General features: G+C 47.0%; 1 protein-coding gene across 1 annotated transcript in view; it reads left to right on the top strand.

Annotated features, from left to right (window-relative positions):
• The window catches only part of WWOX (WW domain containing oxidoreductase), a 973,868-nt gene that overhangs the window by 936,703 nt on the left and 9,775 nt on the right, over positions 1-27,390 (top strand). The window lies entirely within an intron of this gene.

Genomic DNA, 27,390 nt, shown 5'->3' with positions numbered 1-27,390 from the left:
AACTCTGGCTTTACAGCTCTCATGTTTAACATGCCCTACTGATTCCTTGAATGCATGGAAGACATTCGGAAACTGCTCAGCAATTAGATTTTCCAGGAACATTTGAAATTCACCTTGTTGGCTCTGACAAAACCTAGTTCCTCTGAAGCCAGGAAACAATCGCTTTCGCTTATTGTCCACTGTCCTAAGAATTCCCTGTGCAGGTTCACGTCTGTTTTGGTTGGGATTTGTCTATATCTCCACGTGACCACCAGGTCAGCCGCATAGCTGTGCATCTGGTCATTCTGGTTCCCTGCAGCACAAACCATGGGGACCACTTGTGTCTATTTCTAGCTGTATGGATATGACTAGGTAGCTTTTTCACTTCACCTTGATTGACTCTTTGTTCCTGGGCTAAGGCATCTCAGGGCGTGGAAACTCTAGTTCACGGGACTCATGGCCCTCCGTGGGCTGACTCTAACCCAGCGATGGCCACGGCCCAGCGAGGACTTGCTCTGATTCTGATCAAGGAGGGTAGCGTTATAGGCAACTCGTGTGCCTGCTCCATGTCCTGGGACTGATATGTAACAAAAAGATCGTTTCACAGAGTTAATCGTATGATTCCCCCATTCTTCTGTGAGCCCCTCTACTGTGTGGTCCTAATGTACCCATTCATTCTCACCCCCTCCGCCCACTCATCCGGCCCCCCCACTCCTCTGATTACTCACCATTCCACTCACTGGCCACATCCTTTCCCATCTCTGAGCTTCCGGTCATATTCTAACCTCTACCTGAGTTCCCTTCCTCCCTCTGTCCTTGCCTGTGAAATCCCTTATGCTTTATGCCTTTGAGTTTCAGCTGAAATGTTACTTTCTCTCTGAAAGTTTCCTAGACCCCGGAGTTCAGCTATAGGTTCTTCCCTTGTGTACCCATACCTCAAGGTACGCAGAGAGCATCTGTTACATAGTCTGGAAATGACATTTATGTGGACTGTTTGCACATCTGTATCATGAGCTTATTGGTTAGGATAAGCTGGGCTGCAATAACAAATAGCCCCCCAAAGCATAATAGCTCATGTCCCAAAAGCTGTACTTCTCACCTGAGAAACAGCAGAAGTGGGTGTTCCTGGCCAGTGGCAGATACGTTCCACAAAGTGATTCAGGGACCCAGGCTCCAGCCACCTCGTGTTTCCGTTCTCCCGGTGGCTATCCGCAACCAGCTGGCTGATACCACTTAACTGCCCTCAGACAATCCCACTGATAAGAGCTAACCACGTGACCATCTAACTGCAAGGTAGGCTGGCAAACATAATCTAGCTCTTTGCTCAGGAAGAAATGCAAATGGGTTTGGGGTGGGAAGCTGGCAGTCCGTCACAGTGAGCTACTTAAGGGCACAGGCTGTCTTCTCTTGCGAATCTCCAGTCTCTGGCATAAGCTTGGGCCCCCTCTTTGGTCCCCAATAAGTATATGTGGAATGAAGAGATAGGAGAACATTAGCTTGATTTCCATGTGCCGTCGTGTCATTAAACTTTGAAGCCAGTGACGTAGTTTTTTGTTTCTGGCATTGCTTGGGGTGGGGAGGTGGGAGTCTTCATTTTATGGTGGAACACCAAAACACCAAGTGCTGAAGAAAGCAGGGTGATGTCTTCAGCTATATTTTCTCCTAATACAGTCATGAAACCAGAGACTTGGTGTTTTGCAAGGTGAAAAGGGCCCTGGTAATCTAATCACCCATCTTTGTGTTAAAAATAGACCGTCACCCATTCGTTTCCCCACTGGCATAATACAGGCCGACCCTGGCTCCCCTTCCTGGGAAACACATCCTTTCCCTCTCATCTGTTTCCACTCCTCCTGCCTAAAGTGGAATACAATGAATAGATGTATAATAAAATCTTCTAATTGTCTTAGCATATGTTGCTTTTATTAGGTGGGTATAATTGCATTCGTGGGATCACCTACAAAGTCCTTTGGAATATAAAATTGAAATGGCTTCACACTCCGTGCACAAGTCCTTCTGAGCCACTGTTTTCCCCTTCGCTGCTCCTGTCCCCCTCTCACTGTAGAGTTCACATTGAAGTGTGAAAAGAGAGCCATGGCAATTGACACATGCTGGATCTTATCAGCCTGGAGTGCAGCTGTGGCCCCACGGAAGAGCGCGACTGTCATTTCTACACCATTTATTCCTCGCCTGGCCTCATTGCTTGCTTCCTTTCGGAGGAAATTTTCCCTGTTAAAGTACTGTACTTGTCATTTATTTCCCTTTTTTTTGTGTGTGCCCTCCCTCCGCGGACAGGTTTTGATATGCATTTATCCCAAAGGCAAGCCTTTTACACACTTCCGCTCACCTCTTAGGGTGAGGCTCCTGTGAGCTTCCTCGGGCCCATAAAAGCAACCCAACAAAGCTTTTATGGTGTCATTACAGCACCCTTAAATCCCTCTTCTTCCAGCTCCCAAAAATTCTGTGGCTGCCCGTCAATTCACCAGCTCTTTTCTTTGAAAGTGGGCAATGGAGTGGGAGAGGAGAGACAACCAGCTGCAGACGTCCTTCATTTGGACCAAGCTTCATCCAACTAGGTTTGGGTTGCGGCTCATCCTTGGCACTTAAATTTGAGTCAGATTGAGCAATCTCAGCGCAATTTTTATTTTAGAACAGGGGTTGGCAAAGAGATAGATAGTAAATATTTTAGGTTTTGCAGGCCAAACGGTCTGCTTACAAATACTCAGCTCTGCTGTTGTAACTTGCACCTGTGCGTGCGCGCACGTGAGAACACACACACACACACACACACACACACACACACACACACACAGGCACTATGTAACTAAATGGGTGTGGCTGTTTTCCAATAAAACTTTATTTACAAAAACAGGCAGTGGGCTGGATTTGACTCATGGGCTATAGTTTGCCAACCCGTTTTTAGATATGGAAAACTCCATCTGTCCAATCCTTCTGGTGCGTCTTCTAAGAATTCCTAGTCTACTTCAAAGTAACTCGAGTGTTCCAAAGACAGGGTGCTTTCATATCTGATGCTCTGTTTGGTTGATAGATCATTATTACCAAGAAAATTTGGCCCACTGACTTTTAGTTTCCAGTTCTATTTTCTTCTCTTTTCTTTTTTTTTGAGGCGGGCGGTACGCGGGCCTCTCTGCTGTGGCCTCTCTAGTCACGGAGCACAGGCTCCGGACGCGCAGGCCCAGCGTCCATGGCTCACGGGCCCAGCCGCTCCGCGGCATGTGGGATCCTCCCAGACCGGGGCATGAACCCGTGTCCCCTGCATCGGCAGGCGGACTCTCAACCACTGCGCCACCAGGGAAGCCCTCTTCTCTTTCTGTTGAATGATAGGAACTTCACATTTTTGTTTAATATATCTTTAAGTGCTTCATTTAAAAAAATAATTTCATGGTGTCACACAGAGCTGTTTAGAAACTTCAATATTAACGTTTCACGTTTTTTACACAAGACCTTCTTGGAAAATGAGGCTTTGTCATATCCCTGAGAGGTAAATGCAGTGGTGAAAAGAATCAGTGCCCCAAATCTGCCACTGCCTTGCCAATATTCTGTGATCCTGGTGGTCCGTGTGCAGAAGCCCTCCCTGCGCGGATGGGTTTTGATATGCATTTATCCCAAAGGCAAGCCTTTTACACACTTCCGCTCACCTCTTAGGGTCAGGCTCCACTGAGCTTCAGATGATGACCAGAAAGTCATAATCCCACTTAAACCTCATAAGAAAACTGTGGGGAACATATTAAGAGTTTTGTATTCCAAAAGCACAAGGTTAAGCTCAGAGATATGAAATTAAAAACTTGTCCAAAGGCCAGGGAAGCGATGGTTTGGACTAGGCTGGTGAATAAGTACATGAACCCATGACAACATTTCTCCGTATTTGTATTTTCACTAATGCTGAGTGTGACAGATAATGTTAGATAACCCCTGCTTATTCCTGGGCACACACCTTGGCACTACTTCCCACCCTCCCTGGCAGTAATACCTGGCCAAGTGACTGAATGCTAATTTATGCAATTCAGGCAAAGTGATGCCCAGCAGCTCCAATCTGGACCAATGGAAACCCTCCAAATGTGCAATCCTCCACATTTGCTTGGTTTTTTCCTTTCGGTCTAGTTAGAATGAAGATGACACTCAGGGCGATCTTAGAATCTAAGATGAAAGAGCCTCTTCCTGTTCGTTCCCCTGAACGGCTGTGAGGGACAGACCTACCCTTCCGTTGTATTGGAGCCATTATAAATCTATTACCCAGCCCTTCTCTAGCGCTTGGGGGAATTGGGTATGGCCAGGCCCCGTGAATCCAGTACCTGTCTGAATGGGGAGATGCTGGGAGAGCCCCGACCTTGGGTCCATTGCCGTCCATTGTGTGTAAGCTGTCTGCAGACATTTCAGCAAGTAGCATGGAACTTAACCACGTGAGGTTAAGTACACTGTTTTATTTGATTATGTTTTGATTTGCGTTGGAATCGCAGCATAGAGGTAAAGTGACCTGCCCAAGGTCACACAGGTAAAGAAGTGCAGGTCCGAGATACAAATCCATATTTCTTGGCTCCTAGACTACGTTTGTTTATTTCCATTAGCTCTTAGGAGATGGTTGCTGTCTGGTGGTTTTCACTGAATTGCTTACTGAGAGGCAGGATGCTCTTGTGCTGTTGTACCCAGTTCAACAGGGAAGAATCTCTGATGTGTTACAAGACTCTGGGGGAATCTCTAGGCTTGATCACAAGGTGCATAGACCAGATGCTGGTGCCTAACATCCATCTCCATTCAGAGAGGGAGAGAGAGAGAGAGAGAAAGGAGAGAGAGGGAAGCTCAGTAATTTATAGGTTGACATTTTCCTTGGGTCCTCATAGTACTTGTTTATTAGAGATAATTTGCTTAAGCGTGCGCAAGGTGGAAGGTCACGCAAGGAAGGTTTTTATGAGTTGTGTACTGGATGGATCAATAGTAATTTGAATACCATAAATCTGTCCCGTTAACAGGTTTATTTCTTCATCAGATATTAATTCCAGAGGGTTTCGCCCATTATAGAATTGACATAAACCATACCGTGCAGATGTTGCCGCCTCTGTAATCACGTTCAGCTGCACATCTGCACGAGCCTCCACGTGGGTCCTTGACGTGGGACAGCAGATGGGCGTGGGGCAAGCGTGAACCTCAGAACCCCTGATTTCCTTGGAGAAGAAAATGCAAGGAAAAATGGAGGCTGTCCATTCATTGAATTGCTAAATCTACTTCTTTCTTCCTCTCTTCATCCCTCCCTCCCTTCTTTCCTGTCTTCTGTCTGTGTGTATTCATCCGTCTGTCATCCATTTATTCACTCGGATTAGGGAAGTAATATAGATACCCAAGATGGAAAATTTAGAAAATCAACAAAAAGAACTTAATAAAGTAGAAATCATTCCTAATTCCAGCGCACTACGTAGTAGCAATTGGTGCATATGAGAACATTTCTCTCTAGTCTTTTCCCCTCTCCCAGGCCTATACATTTTAATACAGTGGAGATAATGTTGTGCATCTTGATTTTTTTCAACGTGTTAGATTTTTTTGCATTACTGAGTTGGTACATGCTTGTCGAAACAAGTCAAACAATATGGAGATATAAAAAAAGCTAAAAATCTTCACTCAACCCTGTCCCTTTGGCCAAGTGGTTACTGTGGACCTTTTGTGCCTATGTAAATATGCGGAGTATATATGCATTTGTAGGGGTGGAGTTTATGTGTGTGTGTTTTAATGTGATAGTACTTTGCCCATTATTTAGAAACTTGCCTTGTTCAGTTAACAATATTTGGAACGTGTATACATGAAACAGTTTTTTTAAATGATTGCATACAGCTCTGTGCTGTGGAAGAGCCCCAATTTAATCAAGCATTCTCTTACTGATGGACACTCCAGTTCTTTTCAGTTTTGTTATTATTCTTGTTGTATCCATTATAAATACTACGGTATTTATAGCGTAAATAATCTAGCGGTAGATAATCTTATGCATATTATCTAATATCCTGCTGGTTTTAATATTGTTGGATAGATTCCAAAATTGGGATTTCTGGGTTAAAGGTCAGGTGACATAATTTGGTATCCTGTGTTTTTACCTCACATTATATATACAAAAGCATTTCCCTACATTAACAAAACTCTTTGTAAAGGATTTTTAAAAAATCGGTTGCAAAATACTCCATCACAGAGTCGTACCAAGGTTTACTTACCATTTCCCCTATCAACGAACCTTTGAGTGGCATCCAGCTCTTTGCTTTTATAAATAATGCTGTGATGAACATCTTTCTGCATGGGTCTTGGCCCTCCCCGTGACTTACTCGGAGTCCTAGAAGTGGGATCACTGGGTCGAAGGTCATGACGCAAGGAGAGGGCTTTTAAATTGCAGGTTGCAGCAGTTCCCTTGTAGGTTTATGCTACACGTTTCATCCACAGACAGCACTTTACAAACCACAGCATAAGCCCTCGGAATAATCTCATTCCCCGAGGGGGAGAGAGCATTGTTTTTAACATAACTTTACAAACATCAGTCTTCTGAAAGCTTCGTCTAACCTGACCACAGCGCATTAGAGGACCTTGTAACAATCCCGGGGCAGCTTGTGGATTCTGCAGCAGACACTTCATCGTGGGCTGCAGGGCACCTGGGGGGAGCCTCCTTCCCACCTCACCCTCACCCCAGAGATGATCTCTGCCCACACCCCCAGCTGGAGACGTGAGAGCTTGACTTCTAGGAGATGAGGGGAGGTCTCTTTTGTTCCTCCTCTGCTTCATTCTTCCGTTCAGATCGTGCTTAGTGTTTTGCCATGGGGCGCCGTTGGCATTGGGGCTGCACAATTCTTGGTGCGAGAGACAGTCCCGCAGGGGGTTTGGGTCCCCGGCTCTGCTCACTGTGTACCAGCGTCACACCAGTCACCGTGACAACAGATGCCTTCCTGTGTTCACAGCTTCCCTTTCTCACACTTCATCCCTTGATCCCGACCATATACTCAAATCTGTATGTTTCCTAATCCTCTTTTATATCCTTTGTTTAAATATGTGCCGTCTGGGTGTATGGGGTTTTTCCGTAAGACCTGTGCAATAATGCAGTGATTCTCAACCGGGATTGGAAAGGGCTGGAAGGAGGGGAGGTGACTAGCAGGGCGATTATAACGGGGTTTGAGGGGGGTTGTTTCTCAAATAGAAAGACAGTGGTGGTTAAAAGCTGGGATTCTGAAGCCAGAAGACCTAGGTTCAAATTCTGACACCTCCTTTTAGAAGCTCATGACCTTGGGCGAGTTATTAACCTCTTTATGCCTTTATTTTACTATAAATATGGGACAATTACGGTTCCTACGGCATAGTTTTGACATGAGGAGTAAGTGAGTCACTATTTCTGAGTCATTTAGTGCTGGATACAGAACAAGTATTGTGTGTGCATGTGTGTTACTGTGTATGTGTGTGTTTTCCAGAATCCCTACTAGGCAAAGGGATACTGGACACAAATCTTCTGGGCTGGTGAGGATAACCAGGAAGCAGGCTGGGAAACTCTTAGGGCAGAAGGATTAAGAAGGTCAGGACACATGTAGTAGGCCAGTCGGCACAGTAGCATCCCTTATCTGATCACGCCCTTCTGTTGGCCAGGCTGCTGGCGGGGTCAAAGCAGGAGCACCCCTGCCTCCGGGGAAAGGGGGCTGCTGAGAACAGGAGCCAGGACCCATGAGGGAGCCTGGGCCGGCCCCACCCCCTGGGAAAGTCCTGCTGGACTCCCTTCCTTTTCATGAAAACCTAGTGGAGGCCGGAGATCAAGGTCACCTGGCGAGGCGTCGGTAATGCCTTCAAGCACCGAGTCCTTGGCCTTCCAGAAGGAGAAAATTGGAGGAAGGAAAAATAAGAGAAAACAAGATGCGTTGTGTCAGTCACTGCTAACAAACGTTAGCCCACGCGAAATTCACAACTTCCCTGTGAGCATAGAAGCCCAAGCTCAGAGGGGTTGAAGACCTATTATTTATTATTATTTCCTCTATCAGAGGATGGACATTTTATTTCATACATATTTCTGAAAGCGGCATGCATCTTACATTCGATGTGCGTACCTACTGTACTATTATCCTCCCTTTCCAGTGCTGTGAGGACATCACTGATACATCTTACACGTGATCACATAGTAAGCAGTGATCGTAATCATTATTAAAACAAACATGTATAAATAACTATGTGCTACTTCATTTATGTAATATTCATAACAGCCCAATGCGGTAGGTTCTATTATGGTGCCCACTCCACAGATGAGAAAACTGAGGTACAAAAAGTTAAGTAGGCAGCCCTGGATCCCACAGCTGGTTAGACGCAGGGTTGGGATTTGGCAGGTTTCCCAAGATAACACAGCTCATAAGCAATGGATCTGGGATTTGAACCAGGGTCTCTGTGACTCCCAAATCCATATTCTATCCTCTGTGTCATACGGAATCCATCAGACAGTCCTTCCCTCACTGCTCTGGTCTCGATCCCCAGAATTTTGAGACCTGACATTCAGAGAGTTCCAGAACAAAACATGCTTTGATGGGACCTGTCATGTGGTCCACCCTCTTCATCACACAGACTGTGTCTTTGTGATACTTCTCTTGTCTGTGCTTTCGCTGGAGGCGGCAAACATGGACATTGTCAAGGGGACTTAAAACAGGAGGCGAAGTGGTGACAGTCGCCAGCCCAACCACTTAATATCTTCCTCTGAATGGCCTGGTGAATTAAGGCCTCCCCCCAAATCCTTCAGAATTGGCCTTTGACTTGAATAATTTCAATTCATTGAGTCAAATGCAGTTAGTCTGAATAGTCTAGACAGAAGAGTCAACCATTCTTTTGGACAAGGAACCTCCCATTCTTTTACTCAACAAATGCTTTTAAATACCCACCACCGCCGTGGCAGGGTGTGTAGGAACAAAGAACGTCCAAAGGGGCGAGCCTGGAATAAACAGTACCGCTGAAAGTTATCCAGACCAGAGGACCTCAGCCAAGCTTTTCGTCCACTTGGATTTTAGCATCTTTCCCCGACCACGCCTCTCTGGTGTTCTGCACCCGTTCTGCAAGCTCTCCACCCCACGCCCACCCCCGCCGTGCCCTGCCCAGCAGTGCCAGCCTGTTCCTGCCTCCCCCCTCCACGCGCCCCCCAGGGCTCAAGATGGCGCACAGCGTTGGCTCAACCTCCCGGCACCTCAGTGATTCATATCTGACCCGGAGAATGTTCTGCCTTTCCCAGAAAAGCTTTCACAGGAGAGTAGGAGTCTAGAAAGGCAAATAACAAAGATAGGGGTTAGAAGAGGAGGCATGAATGGCAATTCGGGTTGCTAATTCCTCCAGCTCATTTAATTCTGAATTCCCCGTGTTCCTGGCCACGATACCGTCAACTCCCGAGGAGGGTGATGAAAAGCTATCCATCAAGAAAGGATCAAAAGTTTGTTACATTTTTGGATACCTCTTTGGCTCTAGGGGCTTTCCTTTAAACTTCAGACTTTAAAGCGCTGTGAGGTTGATCTGTCCCTAGCACTGATGATTAAACATTTATGCTGTTTATAAAAATCAGGGAACACGAAAATAATTTGACTCACTCCCACCTTCTGGTCCTTTTGTGATTCTAGAGACATGGAGATAAGAAAAGCGTGGATGAATTTTACTGAATTATTAAACAGCATAGCTGGGGAAGGGGGGACACTCCTGTCTGTGAATCTAGGGAAACAACTGGTTATTTTCCTAAATTCTGAATATTTGGATGTAGAATCAGAGTCAGAAATACGGCCACCGTCACGTGGGGCCCCTGAACCAGAGGCGGAACCCCCCCATCCGATGCAGAGGGGATCTCAGCGGTGACCACATTCCAGCCCTGCACTCTGCTTTCTCGCGCCTACTTATGGACCGTTTGAAGGAAAACATGTTAACAGTGTTAAGTGCTTTTCACCATGTTTTCAAACCAGGAGAACTTTCCCCTTAAAAAATTTTTTTTTAATTCAAGTTCCTCGTTAGTTAAAGGGGCTGTGATTGCCCCGTCAGCCAAGCCCCATCTGTTGCCCAGGTCGCCTCCGCGTGGCAGATCTTGTGTCAAAGATTCGGCGTCCATCTTCCATGGCTTGGGTCGCCAAGAAGATACAGGGATGTGTTTTGTCAAACACCTGCCCATAAATATTTGGCAAATGCCATTCTGGAACCCATCATAGATCTCCTTTTCTGTTGTCTCGGGAGCAGAGAAGGTGGCAGGTAAAAGAAATCAAGAGAGACATGAGGGTGAGGATACATGGGATCGCGTGCATATCACCAAGCGGACTGCATCACACACTGCCTCACGGGAGGAGGGACTCACCTGTTTTCGAAGAAGTAGCATAAAGAAGATAGATTTGGTCCTCGGACACCTGAGGCCTGATATTAGGAAAAACATGATAAGACATACATTTAGAAGAGATGTCCCCGTGCGTGCGTGCGTGTGTGTGTATTATTAATACATCTGCTGGCCTTGACGAGGTATATTCAGAAAGCTCTCTGGTTTCTTTTTTACATGGCCTGTACAGTCATGAATTGACGTTAGGTGTTTTCCACACCGCGGCTCTGGGTGTGAGCTTTCTTCTAGGACAGGCATACCTCATTTTATTGAGCTTCACAGCTATTGCCTTTTTTACAAATTGGCGGTTTGTGGCAACTCTGCGTTGAGCAAGTCTATGGGTGCCATTCTTCCAACAGCGTTTGCACACTTCACATCTGTCTGTCACATTTTGGTCATTCTCGAGATATTTCAAACCCTCCACCAGCAAAGAGATTATGACTAGTTCGACAGGCTCAGATGATGGTTAGCAAGTTTTCGCAATGAAGTGTTTTTTAAGTAAGGTGTGTCCATTGCTCTTTTAGACATAATACTATTGCACACTTAAGAGACTACAATAGGGCTTCCCTGGTGGCGCAGTGGTTAAGAATCTGCCTGCCAATGCACGGGACACGGGTTCGAGCCCTGGTCTGGGAAGATCCCACATGCCGTGGAGCAGCTAAGCCCATGTGCCACAACTACTGAGCCTGCGCTCTAGAGCCCGCAAGCCACAACTACTGAGCCCACGTGCCACAACTACTGCAGCCCGCGCGCCTAGAGCCCGTGCTCCGCAGCAAGAGAAGCCACCACAATGAGAAGCCCACGCACTGCAACGAAGAGCAGTCCCCAGTCTCCGCAACTAGAGAAAAGCCCGTGCGCAGCAACAAAGACCCAACGCGGCCAAAAGTAAAACAATAAATAAAAACTAAAAAAAAAAAAAAAAGAATTTCCTTCCTTTAAAAAAAAAGAAAGACTACAGTATAGTGTAAACATAACTTTTATATGCACTGGGAAATCAAAAAATTCATGTAATTCACTTTTCAGTGATATTTGCCATATCGTGGTGTCTGGAACTGAACATACGATATCTCCGAGGTCTGCCTGTAGATGCTGAGGACTGTACTGACTTACTTGGGGTTGATAAAAAGGGACCTGAGCTGGATGATAATAGTGATAATAAAGTATTATTTCCCAAGGCTGCTGTATTAAAGTGTGCGAACTGGCTGTCTTTAAACAACATAAACTTATTGTCTTGAAGTTCTAGAGGCCAGAAGTCTGAAATCACGGTGTCCACGGGCCTCTGCAGACTCTGGAGATAAATCTTCCTTGCCTCTTCCAGCCTCTGGTGGTTTACTGGCAGTACTTGATGTTCCTTGGCCTGTAGCTGTGACTCTCTCGTCTCTGCCCCCCATCCTTACATGGCGTTTTCCCTCTGTGTCTCTTCCTTTAAAAAGGACACTAGGGACTTCCCTGGCGGTCCAATGGTTAGGACTTCACACGTCCACTGCAGGGGGCACGGGTTTGATCCCTGCAGGGAACTAAGATCCCACATGCCGTGCGGCGCAGCCAAAAAAATAAAAAAGTTAAAAAATAAAAAGGAGGGGCTTCCCTGGTGGCGCAGTGGTTGAGAGTCCGCCTGCCGATGCAGGGGACATGGTTCGTGCCCCGGTCCGGGAAGATCCCACATGCCGCGGAGCGACTAGGTCCGTGAGCCATGGCCGCTGAGCCTGCGCGTCCGGAGCCTGTGCTCCGCAACGGGAGAGGCCACAACAGTGAGAGGCCTGCGTACTGCAAAAATTAAAAAAAATAAAAAGGACACTAACCATATTGAATTCAGGGCCCACCCTACTCCAGCATGACCTCCTCTTAACTAATTACATCTCTAATGTCTGTTTGCAAATAAGGTCACATTCTGAGGCATCGGAGGTTAGGACTTCAGTGTGTATTTGGGCGGGGCACAATTCAACATATAACAAGTAATAATAATATTACTAATATTAACAGTACAGTTGTCATTCCTGGAGCTTCTCCTGTACTTTAGGCATTTTGCTAGCAGCTTTTTCTCTTATCCTCACCTCAGCCTTTTAAGAAAGGAGGAAATTGAAAGGGATGCTTTGATCCACATTTCTTATCTTTCCTTCTTTTCTCCTGTTCCCCAAGCCAGTTTTTCTATATACTGGTTGTTCCCTGCGAGTTCACAGTGGCACACGTTTGTTCCAGAGCCCAAAAGTTGACATGGAGTCTGACAAGTATCCCAGCATCACCATGTGACAGAATTTCTGAAATCAGGACAGTATACACTGTGCAGTAAAAGTCTACATTCTAAATGTTCAGAACAGGAGCGAAAACAGCCCTTGGAGGGTTGTGATTCTTAGGGTAGTGGTTAGAAAGTCACAGACTCTGAGCTGGACGTCCTGGGTTCACATCCCGGCTCTACCACTTACCAGTTGAATGAATTCGGCAAGTTGGTGAAATGCTTGATGTGCCTCTATGTATCCATCTGTGAAATGGGTTCATAACAGTTCTCACCCCATCAAGTTTTCATGAAAGCTAAATGAACTTATTTATTATAGTTATTATTGCTAGAAATAATATTTTACTGCCCCCGAAACAGGGATTTAACAAGCCTTTTATCATATACCTGCAGTGGGCAAAGTACTCAAAAATCTACTCCTTTGTCTTGTAATTTTGAAAACAACAACAAAAAATTTCAAATGAATTCTTTTGAGCTGTGAGTCCCCTCTGTGCATCAGCCATGGGTGCAGCAAAGCATAATTGATCATGTTCCTTTTTATCTCTAATTGGCCACTATCTCTTCCACACATAGGGAGGCAGGCTGTGCTCTTCAGACACAAATCCCTTTTCCTACTTACTGTGTAATTCTGCCCTTTCCTCCCCAAAGCTGCTCATTGTTGACAGTGCTCGTGTGGGGTCACTTTTTTCCTCCTCTCCTTCCTGGAGTGTGCCTCAGATGGAAACCCAAGTTTTTTTGTTTTGGTTTGGTTTTAATCAATTTTTTTGAAGTATAGTTGATTTACAATGTTGTGTTAATTTGTGCTGTACAGCAAAGTGACTCAGTTATACATATATATACATTCTTTTTTTGTTTATATTCTTTTCCATTATGGTTTGTCATAGGATAGTGAATATAGTTCTCTGTGCTATACAGTAGGACCTTGTTTATCCATTCTGTATATGAAAGCTCACATCTGCTCACCCCAACCTCCCACTCCATCCCTCCCCCAACCCCTCCCCCTGCCTTGGCAACCAGCAGTCTGGTCTCTATGTCCGTGATTCTATTTCTGTTTCGTAGATAGGTTCATTTGTGTCATATTTTAGATTCCACATATAAGTGATATCGTGTGGTATTTATCTTTCTGCCTTACTTCACTTAGTATGATAATCTCTAGGTCCATCCATGTTGCTGCAAGTGGCATTATTTGCATTCTTTTTTATGGCTGAGTAGTATTCCGTTGTATCTGTGTAGCACATCTTCTTTATCCATTCATCTGTCGATGAACATTTAGGTTGTTTCCACATCTTGGCTATTGCGAATAGTGCTGCAATGAACGTAAGAGTGCATGTATCTTTTTAAATTATTGTTTTCTCTAGATATATACCCAGGAGTGGGATTGCTGGATCATATGGTAATTTTATTTTTAGTTTTCTGAGGAACCTCCATACTGTTTTCCACAGTGGCTGCACCAACGTACATTCCCACCAACAGTGTAGGAGGGGAAACCCAAGTTTTGAGCTTGACAAGCAGAAAAGGGGGAGAAGGGATGAGATGGGGGCAGTGAGATCTCCTGCAGTTAAAATGGAAACACCCACTTTTGCCCTCGGTCCCCGGGAGAAATGTCCAAAGGAGGCAGGCGTTCAGGCTGGCCCCGGGTGTGTGGTTTCAGACACAGCCTGGTAAATGCTCACTCTCTTCTGTAGTAATTGTGCAAGTCCTCCCAGTTGCTCTGGATTTCTTTTTGAAGATTTCCCACCTTCCTTTCTCACAGCCTATTCGGGTGGGTACCGAGCTAAGCACCGTTTTGTCGAGAAACTCCAAATTCCTAATCGAAGTGCCTCAGAGAATTGTTCTTCTTTTGTTTTGCCTCATTTCCACACTTGTGAAATTAAACTTGCTGTTCAATGTTTATATAGCAATTCAGCCTTCCGAAGCCATCTGTTGCCGGGCAGGAGCGTAGAACTCCTGGCTGCAATGTGCCGGGTTGGGTCTTCTAAGCCTCTTAGCACAAAGGCATGATGTTTCAATCCTGCAAGTGAATTGCCACCTTTATTTCCAGATTCTCCTCCAAATCCACACGGCTCTCTAGAGACACCGGACAGGGATCAGTATTTGCTTTTCCCGGGTCACGCTCAGCGCTCTCACTTTTCACCTCTGTTGTTCCTTTGCCAGTGCCAAGGTGAGCCGGAGGCATTAGGATTCACACCTGTGTGTGAACAGCCGAGCCAGCCTGCACCAGAGGGAGAATACTATTTCTCATAAATGCTCAATAATGGTAGTCTTTATTGCATCCAAATCTATATCATGACACGTAGTGGAAAGTTTTCGGAGAGAAAATTTTCTCTATATAAACATAGGGCAAGAGATGGGACCAGAGCACCAGGCTTTCTGTGGCCAGCGTAGTTCATACTCTTCCAAGATAGCATTAACTTTCTGAAAAACGGAGCATACTGAAAAGGCATCTCTCAGGAAAGCCTGTTTCTCCAGGAATAATTAGTCAGACTAATTCGTGTTCCAATCTAAGGGGATCTCCGTTCTCCTTTTACAACAGATGTTAAAAGGAGAGATGAAGAATGTGAGAAAAGGACTTTGATCCTGCTGTTCTGATTTGCTTGGCAGTGCTGACATTTTAGGCGCAGAAAATTGTTACGTGCTCGCCCCCCCCGAGGGGTGGGGGGATGATTCTTTGGCATTTTGCAACTGATAAGACCTGAGTGATTTTTCTCAGAAATTGACCTCTTTAAAAGTGTCCGAGTGGTCTTTTTCTCTCTGTAGCTTTAGGACACAGACCCCGGGTGAGGTGACAGAGGATAAAGATGTATCCCTTAGGAGGCATTTGATTGCTTCATTCTATTATCTTTCCATGGAAATGATTTCATAGCAAGTTTTTTTTTTTAACGGGAAAAACGCACAAGAGTTAATGTGGAACCATGAGGCAGGGATTCCTGACTGAGGTCCGGATTTGAATTCCAAAGACCACAGGACTTATTGATGTGTCTGGATATTCAGGCCTCGGGCAAGGGGCTTAGCAACACATTTGCTGGATTAAACTAGCATGAAAGTTCAGTCACACATCAAGTCCATTTTGTCAAGAGAGGGAAATCATTTAGAAGATAAACTCGTTGGGATTACTGCGATGATTAAGTCCTCCGTAGAAATGGGAGGGCAAACCATGGCCTCAGGCCAAATCCTGCCAGCTGTCTGTTTTTGTCAATAAAGTTTTATTGGCTCACGGCCATGCCTGTTTGTTGATACATTGTCCCTGGCTGCTCTGGCCCTGCAAGAGCAGGGCTGCTGAATAGCTGTAACCTTGCAGTGTTGCGAGCCCCAAATACTGCTTGCCCTTGGATAAAGAAAGTTGTAGGACCCTTGAGTAAGATGAACTAGTTGGTGTTACCTAAATTTTTTGAATTGTGGCTCCGTCTCTCACTTGCCTACGTGTTGGAACAAAGGAGTAGATACACCGAAGGTGATGTGTCTCTAATAAGATCCTCGGGGCGGGGCGAGGGGGAGGGTGGCAAACAAATCGGCACCTCTGTTGACGAGAAGAAAAGGCTGTCAGGACTGCAGGTGGAAATCAGAACGCCCTGACTTTTCTGTGCATATTTCTGTGTATTTAAAAGTAGCTATCACCGCGCAAAGAAAAGGATCTCCTTTCTTCTCCAGCTACTTGATAGAAGCCCAGTGTTTATACTTCCTAGCTAGATGGAGGTCTTTGGGAAGTTCCTTCCTTGCTCAATCACCGAGGATCATTTGAGACATCCTTGGCAGACGGTTTCAGTCAAATCCTACTTAGACTGGGCAGAAAAGTTTTCAATCGACAAAACCACCAAATAGGCCATGATAAAGAATAAATACCACCCACCCTTGACCTGGGTGAATGTGGGAATGTAATAGAGCTTCTAGCCGGGGGAGAGAGATGATGCTGGAAAATCCACGAAATAAATCGTCTCTTTAAAAAATCACATAGTCCTGGGGATGTGTACCTTCTAAGCCCAGCCTTCAGTGGAAAAGTACTTAGGGTGCAGTAAGTCGTTTAAACAAAATCAGTGGGAAAACAGGGAGTTTCAGGGAGCAAAAGATCAGGTTTTCTGGGCTCACCACACATCAGATGATTTAAGCTAAAAATGGCTTAAAATACCGCAATCACTTGAAATGCCTTACATAAACTGACCAGGAATCTGGGGCATTCGTGCTCAAGACAATTTTCTTCTCCTCAAGATAAGGGGTGGGGAATTAGTCATCGGTTATTTCCAGATAATGTAGTTAACACCTCGTGTAATATTAGCTGGGCTGGGAGCTCTGCTCTAAGGACCGAGATTGTTCCTGCCAGTTTTAATAAGGACTATGTGTATTTTTCAAGTCTGGGTAGCCACTGGTGAGTCATTTCTACAATCTGCCTGCTTTTGGGGTACAGTGGGGCAAAAAGTCCCCCCCAAACAGCTGTTCAGTTATTAGTTCAGTTATTCATTCATTCATTTATTCATTGCATAGTTACTAAGTACGTCTATGTGCCAGGTCCAGTGCTAAATGCTGGAGAGACGTGTGTGTTTAAAATCTCAATTGCAAGGAGCTTATCGTCTGTTGGAATTTGTGGCCTCATCTATATCATGCAAGAAATGATTTGACAACTGAAAGAGACGTGAGGTCATATCTGGCAAGGTCTCTGTTGAGCAAGGGAAGGTTTAGGGTGGCAAGATTTCTTTTGAGGTAGCACAGCGATTCAGAAGCACCACCAGAGCTGATCCACGTGGCTCTCTGTTTATGAGGGCAGCCTTCCTCTCACTCCTGTTTCGTATACTTTTGATTTCCTGTGTGGGGTCCACCCCATTTGCTTAATTCTCACTATGAGAGAGACGGAACAGTGAGAAGAACCCATCTATCCCTTTTCACATTTGAATTCCAATCTGCCACTTACTAGCTGTGTGTCCTTGGGCAAGTTGCTTAACCTCTCTGAGCTCCAGTTTCCTCATGTGGCTGCAGGACTGAGGTGAAGGATTCAGTGACTGGGGAGAAGGTGAATTAAGGAAAGGTCACCATTTACTCCTTGACCTTCATATCTTTCTGTGACTTTGGCTCATGAATGGTGGACAGAAGTTGGTCTCCGTGGCTGGGAATCACTCAAGGGTTGCGACTTTTCTGCCGTCTCAAGCCTCTCTGATACAGAGTCAAGGCAGATGCTCTCCATTTCTTCTTCTGGTGCTTTCTGCTGGAATCTCAAAATACAGACTAGAAAGCACAGGCTCTAGAATGGGATAGAGCAAAGGTCACAGCCAAGTTCTAGTACCCCCACATACCCATTGCCTACCCACGGGGGCCCTGTAAAGGGGAGGTAAGAGTTAGTGCCTGGGAGGGTTGTAAGAACTCGTAGTCGTGAGATTACAAAGCCCAGCCCCTCTTCAAAGGGCTGGAATCTGGGGGGAAGCTGGAGTTGTGTGGCTGAACTTCTAAATACCTGGACCTGAGCTCACTCTTGCACCTCATCTACAACCTACCACAAAATCCCTGTGGATGTGGCACCTGTCAGTTCCCAAAGGAGTCCGCTTACCCAGGACCAGGCTCTGCTGATTTCCTCAAGCCACGCCCTCTGCTTAGTAGAGGGTACAGTCCTTTGGCATCACCCGTTTGCCAGGGGTAAAAGGTGACATCAAGATGCCAAGGGCTTCCATGAGACTGTGTCTCCCCTCCTTCTGGCGTCAGACTCTGGACAGTTCTCCAGCTATAGAGACACAGGAGTCCAGAGGCAGCTGTCAAGCCTATTTCTCCTTCACCCCAAAAACGTCTGCAGGCGACAGCTAACTAACCCCATGGGCCAGGAGCCTCGCAGCACTCTGCACCTGGAAAGCACGTTCAGGGGCGAGAGAAAGCTCCCCGGGACCTGCAGAAGCGTCCTCTGTAGCTCCTTCTTGCCTCCTGTGCTCGAATGGCCCCTGGGGTAACAGGGCATGTGTTTGAACCCCAGCTCTGCCACTTCCTAATTGTGTCTACCCGAGCAGGTTTCTTAATCCCTCCGTGCTTCCGTTTTGTGTAAATGGGGTGCATAGTCACAAATCTGTTTCACAGGGTTTCTCTCCTTATTTATCTTGGTCGCATTGGGTCTTTGCTGCTGCACGCGGGCTTTCTCTAGTTGCGGCGAGTGGGGGCTGCTCTTCGTTGTGGTGCGCGGGCTTCTCGTTGCGCCGGTGGCTTCTCTTGTTGCGGAGCATGGGCTCTAGGCGCGTGGGCTTCAGTAGTTGTGGCACACGGGCTTAGTTGCTCCACCGCATGTGAGATCTTCCCAGACCAGGTCTCAAACCCGTGTCCCCTGCATTGGCAGGCAGATTCTTAACCATTGCACCACCAGGGAAGCCCCTCTTTCACAGGGTTTTTGCGAGGACTAAATGTGTGTGTGTGTGTGTGTTGAAACAGAGCAAGCTTAGGTCGGTGTCTGGCAAGTTGTAAGCAAAATATAAATGTAGCTTTCCCGTGAGTCATAGCTTGCAGAGAACAACGGTATTGAAACCATACCAACAATAATTTGGAAAGGAAATAATTTGACCACTCATTGTATGTAGCAACTGAGTTTTGTTGATTTCCTTTTCCTCTGCCCTGCAAAGGATATTCGATCAGATACCCATTCATCTCTTTAGAAATATTTTGTTAGCTACCTGCTGTGTGCCAGGCACTGGGTTGGGCCAGGGACCCACGTCAATGAGGTCGGAGTCTGACAGCACTCACCCAGCTACGTAATAGGATTCGGGACAGAGAGTTAAGGTCAGTAGAGGTGTCTGGTAGAAACTCACATCGGAGGTGACCCTGAACTTGGTAAAGATGGGAGTTGTCACCTGCCCCGTATGAGAACTCTGCTCAGACATCACGTACGGTGGCTCCAGCCTTCCCAGTTCCCTTCCTCCCATTCCCAACCTCTGCCCCATCCTCTTAGCTCCCGAGTTCCGAGTTGGGAGCTGGCGCATTGCTCGGTGCCTTCCTGTTCCGTACGCATCACTCTGCTGAGTCAGGAGTTCACACTTCTCCACCTGCTTCCCATCTTCCAATTTTTTTGTTGTTGTTGATGTTTCTCGATCACTGAATTAAACACTTTTTTCCCTTTAGTATACTGGTAATCGAGTTTCTGGAGGGAGGGCCGATAAAAATGCCTGAGTTGAATCTACCATGTCTACACAGGCGCCCCCCCCCCCCAATCTATGCTTTTTGGACCATGACGTATCCCCGACACTGAAGGATGAGCAGGGATCACGCAGGCAGAGAGCGTTCGTGACAGCTGCCACTACTTCCACTACACCCACCCTGCCTTTATCCGCTGAGCGTTACGTGCCAGCTCCGTGTGGATATGCTACGTACACAGTCTGACTTAGTTATCGAAATTATGCCGTCTGTATACCAGCAGCCCAAGTTTACAGATGAGGAAGTGGGCTCAGAGTGGTTAAGTTTACGTCTCCAAGTCACCCAGCTGTTGTTTCTTGTAGTTTGGGTGCCCCAGGAGGCCAACTCCACAGCCGAGATAGGCGTGAGGCCCGTCAGGTTGTGCTCCGGGGATCCACGCCTGGAGGGGAGCAGCGTGGCCAGCAGGGTGGGGCAGGGGGAGGATTGAGCTGTGATGTAGGAGCAACAGACACTTCGCCAGTGCCGAGGAGACTAAAGCCAGGGTGAGCCTGCAGAGGTGTCCTGAACTGGGACAAAGGGACCAGGCAGTCATTAATGTGGCTGCCTCCCGGGTTGGATGCATCCTTGGGCAAGGCAGCTCCCTCTAGCTGAAGACACTTCCTAAGAAGGGATCCTGCCGTCAGCAAACAGCAGCCCAGCCGCTGGGGAAATGAGTGCCTCCCGGCTCAGAATGGGCTTCTGGGTAGCACACCAGAGGATCCACTCCAGTGTCACAGGCTGACTTGGCAGCCACATCTCTCTCCCTTTAGAGTCTGTTCATGTAAGTGGGGTGCAGGACAGAGGGCAGGGAGAAGAGAAAGCTAGAAAGGCAGGTCAGCTCGTCTAAGGTAGGAACTCGTACCTCACAAAGGAGCCGGCCCTGAGAGGGGATAATAGTTACGTCTGATCGGAGGAGTGCCACGTTCCTGGGAAACCATCCAGGTGGTGGTACACGGACTCCTGGAGCAAAACCAGTTGGTGGGGTTCATCTGATATTCTAGATATACCTGCGTCAGGTATTTCAGTTAAGAAGGAAAAGAAAATTTCATTCTTTTTCCTTTCCTTACATCACTGGTTTCCGTTTCTTATTTGAAAATGCTACTCCTCCCATAGGGAAAAGGTTTGGTTAACGCGGGTGGTAAAGCTATCTTTGTTTAAAATATTCTCTTTGCACGAGGGGACAGTGACATCACTAAGTTCTAGGACAGATTCTTCTCGGGCAGTGTAATCGTTAGGGACCTGTTTGTGCGTCCATTTGAGGAAGTGACGAAACCAAAAGCAGTCTGGAGGTTTGCCACCTTCGCTATAGTCAGAGGAGTGCGATGTGAACGCACACCATTCTCTTCTCTGCGCCCTCTCCTGTCGGTGACCAGACCGAACCAAGGGACCGTCCTCAGCTTAAGAACACATGCCCTAACTCTGTGTTCGGGATAACCAGAGGGTTTTCTCCGCTCACCAGGCTTGTGATGCTGCAGGAGAGAAGTCAGTTCTGAGCCTGTATAAGCCCAGCTTCCATTAACACCTGAAAAATAACAATTCACTGTCCTGAGACGTCCAGTCCCATGAGGGGCCCTGTCCCCTCTTCTCCCTGGCACCCTACCTACCCGGTCTCCATTCCCTCCTCCCATAGCCTCTTTTTTTTTTTTTTTTTAATTGAAGTATAGTTGATTTACAATGTTGTGTTAATTTCTGCTGTACAGCAAAGTGACTCAGTTATACATATATATATTCTTTTTTTATATTCTTTTCCATTATGGTTTATCATAGGATATTGAATATAGTTCTCTGTGCTGTACAGTAGGACCTTGTTGTTCATCCATCCTGTATATAAAAGCTCACATCTGCTCACCCCAACCTCCCACTCCATTCCTCCCCAACCCCCTCCCCCTTGGCAACCACCGGTTCGTTCTCTATGTCCATGTTTCTGTTTCGTAGATGGGTTCATCTGTGTCATATTCTATTTTATTTCTTTTAATTAATCAATTTATCTTTGGCTGTGTTGGGTCTTTGTTGTGGTGCACGGGCTTCTCACTATGGTGGCTTCTCTTGTTGTGGAGCACGGGCTCTAGGCGTGTGGGCTTCAGTAGTTGTGGCACACGGGCTCAGTAGTTGTGGCTCGTGGGCTCTAGAGCGCAGCCTTAGTAGTTGTGGCGCACGGGCTTAGTTGCTCCGCGGTATGTGGCATCTTCCTGGACCAGGGCTCGAACCAGTGTCCCCTGCATTGGCAGGTGGATTCTTAACCACTGCGCCACCAGGGCAGTCCCTGTGTCATATTTCAGATTCCACATATAAGTGATATCATATGGTATTTGTCTTTCTTTCTGACTTCACTTAGTATGATAATCTCTAGTTGCATCCATGTTGCTGCAAGTGGCATAATTTCATTCTTTTTTCATGGCTGAGTAGTATTCCATTGTGTAAACGTACCACATCTTCTTTATCCATTCCTCTGTCGATGGACATTTAGGTTGCTTCCATGTCTTGGCTGTTGTGAATAGTGCTGCTTTGAACGTAGGGGTGCATGTATCTTTTTGGATTAGAGTTTTGTCCGGATATGTGCCCAGGAGTGGGATTCTCTTCTCCGTGGTACCCTACCTACCTGGTCTCCATTCCCTCTTCCTGTGTCCTCTTATTCCCACCCACAGCCCTGGAGGGTCCCAGATCCTGTGTCCCTAAATGAGAGACAGCTTGAGGGTAGACGGGTCTCTTTGTCATCACATATGGATTCCACTTGTTGTACAAAGGATCTAAGGCAATAAGGGTGCTGTTTTCAAGGATGCTGAACTCACAGGGAGCACAGTTCCCAGGGAGCCAGGGAAATCGTTAGGTCCGGAGTCAGGCCGATCTGGGTTTGGATCCTGGCACTACATTCACGTATTAGCTACGTCTTGTTGTGGAAGGATCTCCTATGATGATTGTGCAAAATCTTGACCTACAGATGTGCAAGAATACTCCCGTGGCCCTTGGGTTGTCAACATACCCCCATTTATCCCGGTGCCAGTGCTCAGAGTAGGGCCTGGAGTCCAAGGGATGGGGCTCAGCCTCTGACTCTGCCACTTTGCCGCTTGACCTTTGCCTCTGTGGGCTTCAGGACCCTCCCTGTAATTGGGGAGCGTGGATGCAAAGTGTGGACACTCCCTGGAAGCATTTGAGGCACATGCATCCCTTAGCTTGAGGGATGTCCCTCACAATCAGAATTTAATGAACAAGAGTGATCTGTTCCTAAGTCATTTCACTGGCTTGAGCCTCAGTTTCCCTATAAGGAAAATGGGGATAATGATGCCTCCACAGGGCTCTGGCAAGAATTCAGCAAAAACTGTAGGGCTCAGCGCCTAGAAAGTGCGATAGAAGGTATCCATGCCCCGTATGGGATTCATACATCAGGGGACTGCCTGGTAAAGTCATTCGATTAGGAATCCACAGGGCACAGATGGTAGAGGACAGGCTTTTCATCCACCTCGACAGTTTGACGGCCAGCTACACGACTGGCTGTATCCCCGCTGACACCTGGCTTAGTAGCTACTAACTTATTTATGCATCTTCCTTTTTACAAGCCAGGCAATTGTGAGAGGAGGAATCCCATCAGGTGTGGCAGCCAGAGGCGGGGGGGGGGGGGGGGGGGGGGAGAAAAAGCAGACTAAGGTGTCCCTCGGTGTTCCCCGTCGTCCTGAGGTCAGCATTTCTCTGAACTGCGAGGGCAGGAGAGTTTAACTGCAGTTGGCTGGTGGTGAGCCCGCCCTGGTGGGATGCAGCCAGACAGCCCGCAAACGCCCAACCATAAACCCCGAGCCCTGCCGGCTTCCAAGAACTCCCCTTTGCGTGAGAAGCAATTTGCAGAAGAGGAACAGGGCAGGGGAGGGGCGTCGGGCCCAGGTATTGTCCCAAACCACATGCAGGCAGAAATGGTGCCCCCGGACTTGAGGACGCTGGACCAGCAGCCAGGGGTCGGAGGACCGAGACATGGATCTCGGAGACAAGGAAGAAGGTCCCCGAGGCTCTGTGGACAGGGACGTGGCCAGGGAGGGAATATGTACCTAGCCTGATGGGGCTACGTTTGCATGTTTACACATAATCCCAGGATGCCGTGCCGTGAACGGGGTATGGGGTCAGAGCGGGCATTAGCCATGAACGAGAACAGGGGCTTTGAACCAAGACAGACTCAGTTTGGATCTTGGCGCCATCATTTCCCAGGCACGCGGCTGTGAGTGACCTCACCTCCCTTATAGCCTCGACAGTAACAGCCGCCTGGTGAGGTGGTCGTGAGCGTCAGGAGTAATAATGGGCCCTTGGCACGGAGCAGGCTCTCGGTAAGCAGCAGCCGTTACCATGATCAGTACCGCTTTGTTGCTGTCGTCGGTCGGGGCCGGACTAACCCTCCCTAAGGCGGCTGTCAGGTCTCATACTCACCTGGCCAAGACATGAAGAACTCAGGAGGGGTTTGGCAGGGAGATGATTAAGGGGCTGGAAGATGACTGATGTGACTGTACCTAGGTTGGGCAATGGCTAAAGGGGAGGCGCTGGGGCAGGTGACTGGCGAGTTTCTAGAGGGATGGCCGAAAGGAGGATGATGTGCAGGTTTCGTCTCTCCCGGGGGTTGAAGGGAGAGCGGGAGAGGTGGGTCGGCTAGGAGGAGAATTTCTGACCAATAGGAAAGTTTACACCTGGATTTAGGAAACAGCCTGGGGTTGCTGAATGGGCCGCCTGGGCTCCCTGGCGAACTCGTCGGGATTGGGCTGAAGTTGTCTTTTAACTGCTACAATTCAGAATGTGGAACTTGCCACAGCTAGAAGCGGGGAGTCTGAGCTGGAAGACAGGTCAGGCCAGAGAGTTTCCCATCCAACCATCTCCTGCAGCCCAGACGCCAGCAGCCCTTGCCTCTTGCCTGTGACCGCATCCAAGCACAGGCAGCTGGTTGATTCTCACTGCGCATGTCTCCCGCGCAGCCTGCCCGTCCCCCTCTCTCTGAGTTTTGCGTCCAAATCACAGGCACTGTCAACGTGCTGGGGGCGGGGGGGCATCAGTATTTCTGAACCTGGTGGCACGTTTTCAGTGAGTGAGAATAACCCTGCGTCTTCAGGAGCTGCATTAGAATCAAAAGCCAAATTAAATAGCCACCAGGTGAATGGATACAAATTTACATCCATTCACACACGGGTCGCTTTTGCTGTTGAGCTAATTGACTTCTGGGCTCTGAGTTGAAGGCCCCAAGATCTGCCTGCCTGGTGGGAAGAGTGTGAGAAAACCAGTTCTCATGCTTTGAGGCAAAAATCCAACCAGGGTTAATTGACCCTACAAGGTACAACAGAGATGCATAGGGGCCCATCATAGAAGCAGCACTGGAGCCAGCTGGGCATGGATTTCAAAGAGGATGTCACCACTTACCAGGTGGAGGACATTAGGCCAGTCCAGACCACTTTTGCACCTCAGTCTGCTCCTCTGTAAAATGGGGCTAATACCCCACAGGGATGGATCCATGTATTTTTCTAACATTTTATTACAAAAGTTTTCAAATCGCAAATTTGAAAGAATAATGTGGCAACCACCCATCTACCCAACACCTAGATTCTACATTTTTACTGCACTTTTTTAAAATCGAATTTTTATTTTATATTGGAGAATGGTTGATTCCCAATGTTGTGTTAGTTTCAGGTGTACAGCTAACTGATTCAGTTATACATAGACATATAAACATTTTTTCAGAATCTTTTCCCATATAGGTTATTACAGAATATTGAGTAGAGTTCCCTGTGCTATACAGTAGGTCCTTGTTGATTATCTATTTTATATATAGTGATATGTACCTGTTAATCCCAAACTCCTAATTTACCCCTTCCCCTCACATTTCCCCTTTGGTGACCGTAAGTTTGTTTCCGAACTCTGTGAGTCTGTTTCTGTTTTGTGGATAAGTTTGTATCATTTTTTTTAGATGCCACATATAAACGATAGCACGTGGTATTTGGCTTTCTCTGTCTTCCTTCACTTAGTATGATCATCTCTAGTTGCATCCATGTTGCTGCAAATGGCATTATTTCATTCTTTTTCATGGCTGAGTAGTGTTTCATCGTATATATGTACCACATCTTCTTTATCCATTCTCTGTCAATGGACATTTAGGTTGCTTCCATGTCTTGGCTATTGTGAATAGTGCTCCTGTGAACATTGGGGTGCTTATATCTTTTTGAATTATCGTTTTCTCCAGATATATGCCCAGGAGTGGGACTGCTGGATTATATGGTAGCTCTGTTTTTAGTTTTTTAAGGAAGACTGCACTTTAAAAAAACAACTGCACCTGCTCCCTTATCATTCTGTCCATCCCCTTTTCTAGGAATCATTGCCCAGGGATATTGGGAGATTTAGAGTAGATATGTATAAAGGGCCAGGGAAGGGGGCAGGGTCTGGAATTTTACGGTGCTTAATACATGACTGTGGCTGTCGTGGAGATGTCAGTGCCCCGGTTTCATGGATGTGAACTTCGTTCTGGCTGCTGTGGTCGGGGGAGCAGAAGACCAGTGGAATCCATGCCTGGGCTGGTACCCAGAGATTCTGGGTAAAGATTGTTGAGAAAAGTGACCGCCTCTTGAATTTCTTGCTCAGAAGGTAGGAATGTCCACCCCCCTGCTTTTAAGTCCCTCAGATGAAGGACAGATGAGCTATTTTGATCTGTATGCTTCCTCCTTCAAATTGTTAACAAACGGACCTGTAGCCAGGATGGAAGTACTATCTATGGTGTACTCAGGAAATCTGCAGCTGTTACAACCATCTTCCCAAGAACCCGGTGAAGGGGCTGTTACGATGTCCATTTCGTAGATGGGGAGACCGAGGCTCAGTGCCTTGTCACAGAGCTGCCAGGTGGCAAAGCCGGGACTCGAATTCATGTATCTCAGACTTCGGTTCCTGGGCTTCTACCACCATCCCACACTGCCACCCGATCTGCAAAAATACCCAGAGCTTCCGTCTCCCCACTGCTTATCCTCATTTCTCTTCACGACTCAAGGGATGATACTGGTTCTTGTTCAGATGAGGTTAGAGAGGTTCTCTCCCATCCCCAGGTGACTGCAGGGGCCCTTTTAAAAAGGGAAAACTACAGGCAGTGAGGGCTGCTGTTTCACTCGCTCTACAGGGGAATCGGCTTGGATTTGTACGGGATGCCAGAGCTGGCTCAGTCTTCTAAAGCCCTAACTTTGCAGCATTCTTCAAGGGCCCCAGAGAGTTCCTTGTGCCATGAAATTTAGTTTGGAAACTTCAATAAAAAAGTCCCGAAGGAAACTGTCAATTAACGCATTTACACCGAAGCATCATACTTGGGAAAAACACCTTCAAAAGCCAACGCTGTTTTCCAACCATTAAAGAGTTTACGTGCAGCTTGGTTTCCATAGATACCTGAGGTAATGGCCCCCTTCCCCTCATTGAAGAGTGAGTGTCGCTTGATTTCTTTCTTTTTACCTTAGTCTTTCATACTTTTTCCCTCCATCCCCATTTATGAAAACGAAAGATAACTAAATTGAAACCTGGCAGTGAGATCTGTCTGAGAAGAGTTTGATTTATAAGCTCGGGGTCTTCATTTTTGCTCCCCTAATACTTCACGGCTTCTGCAAATAGTGTTGCTGCATACAAGGAAGAGAGAGATGGAGACTTTTCAGGTGATCAAATGAGTTCCCCGTCAAACACACAAACGTATTCGAAAGGGAAAGGGCAATGGTCTGTTGAAGAGTGA

The sequence above is a fragment of the Tursiops truncatus genome, chromosome 19 (assembly GCF_011762595.2).
Source record: "Tursiops truncatus isolate mTurTru1 chromosome 19, mTurTru1.mat.Y, whole genome shotgun sequence".
In the NCBI taxonomy this organism is placed as follows: Eukaryota; Metazoa; Chordata; class Mammalia; order Artiodactyla; family Delphinidae; genus Tursiops; species Tursiops truncatus.
Note: the sequence above shows the minus strand (reverse complement) of the source record. Positions and strands in the feature narration are given on the sequence as shown.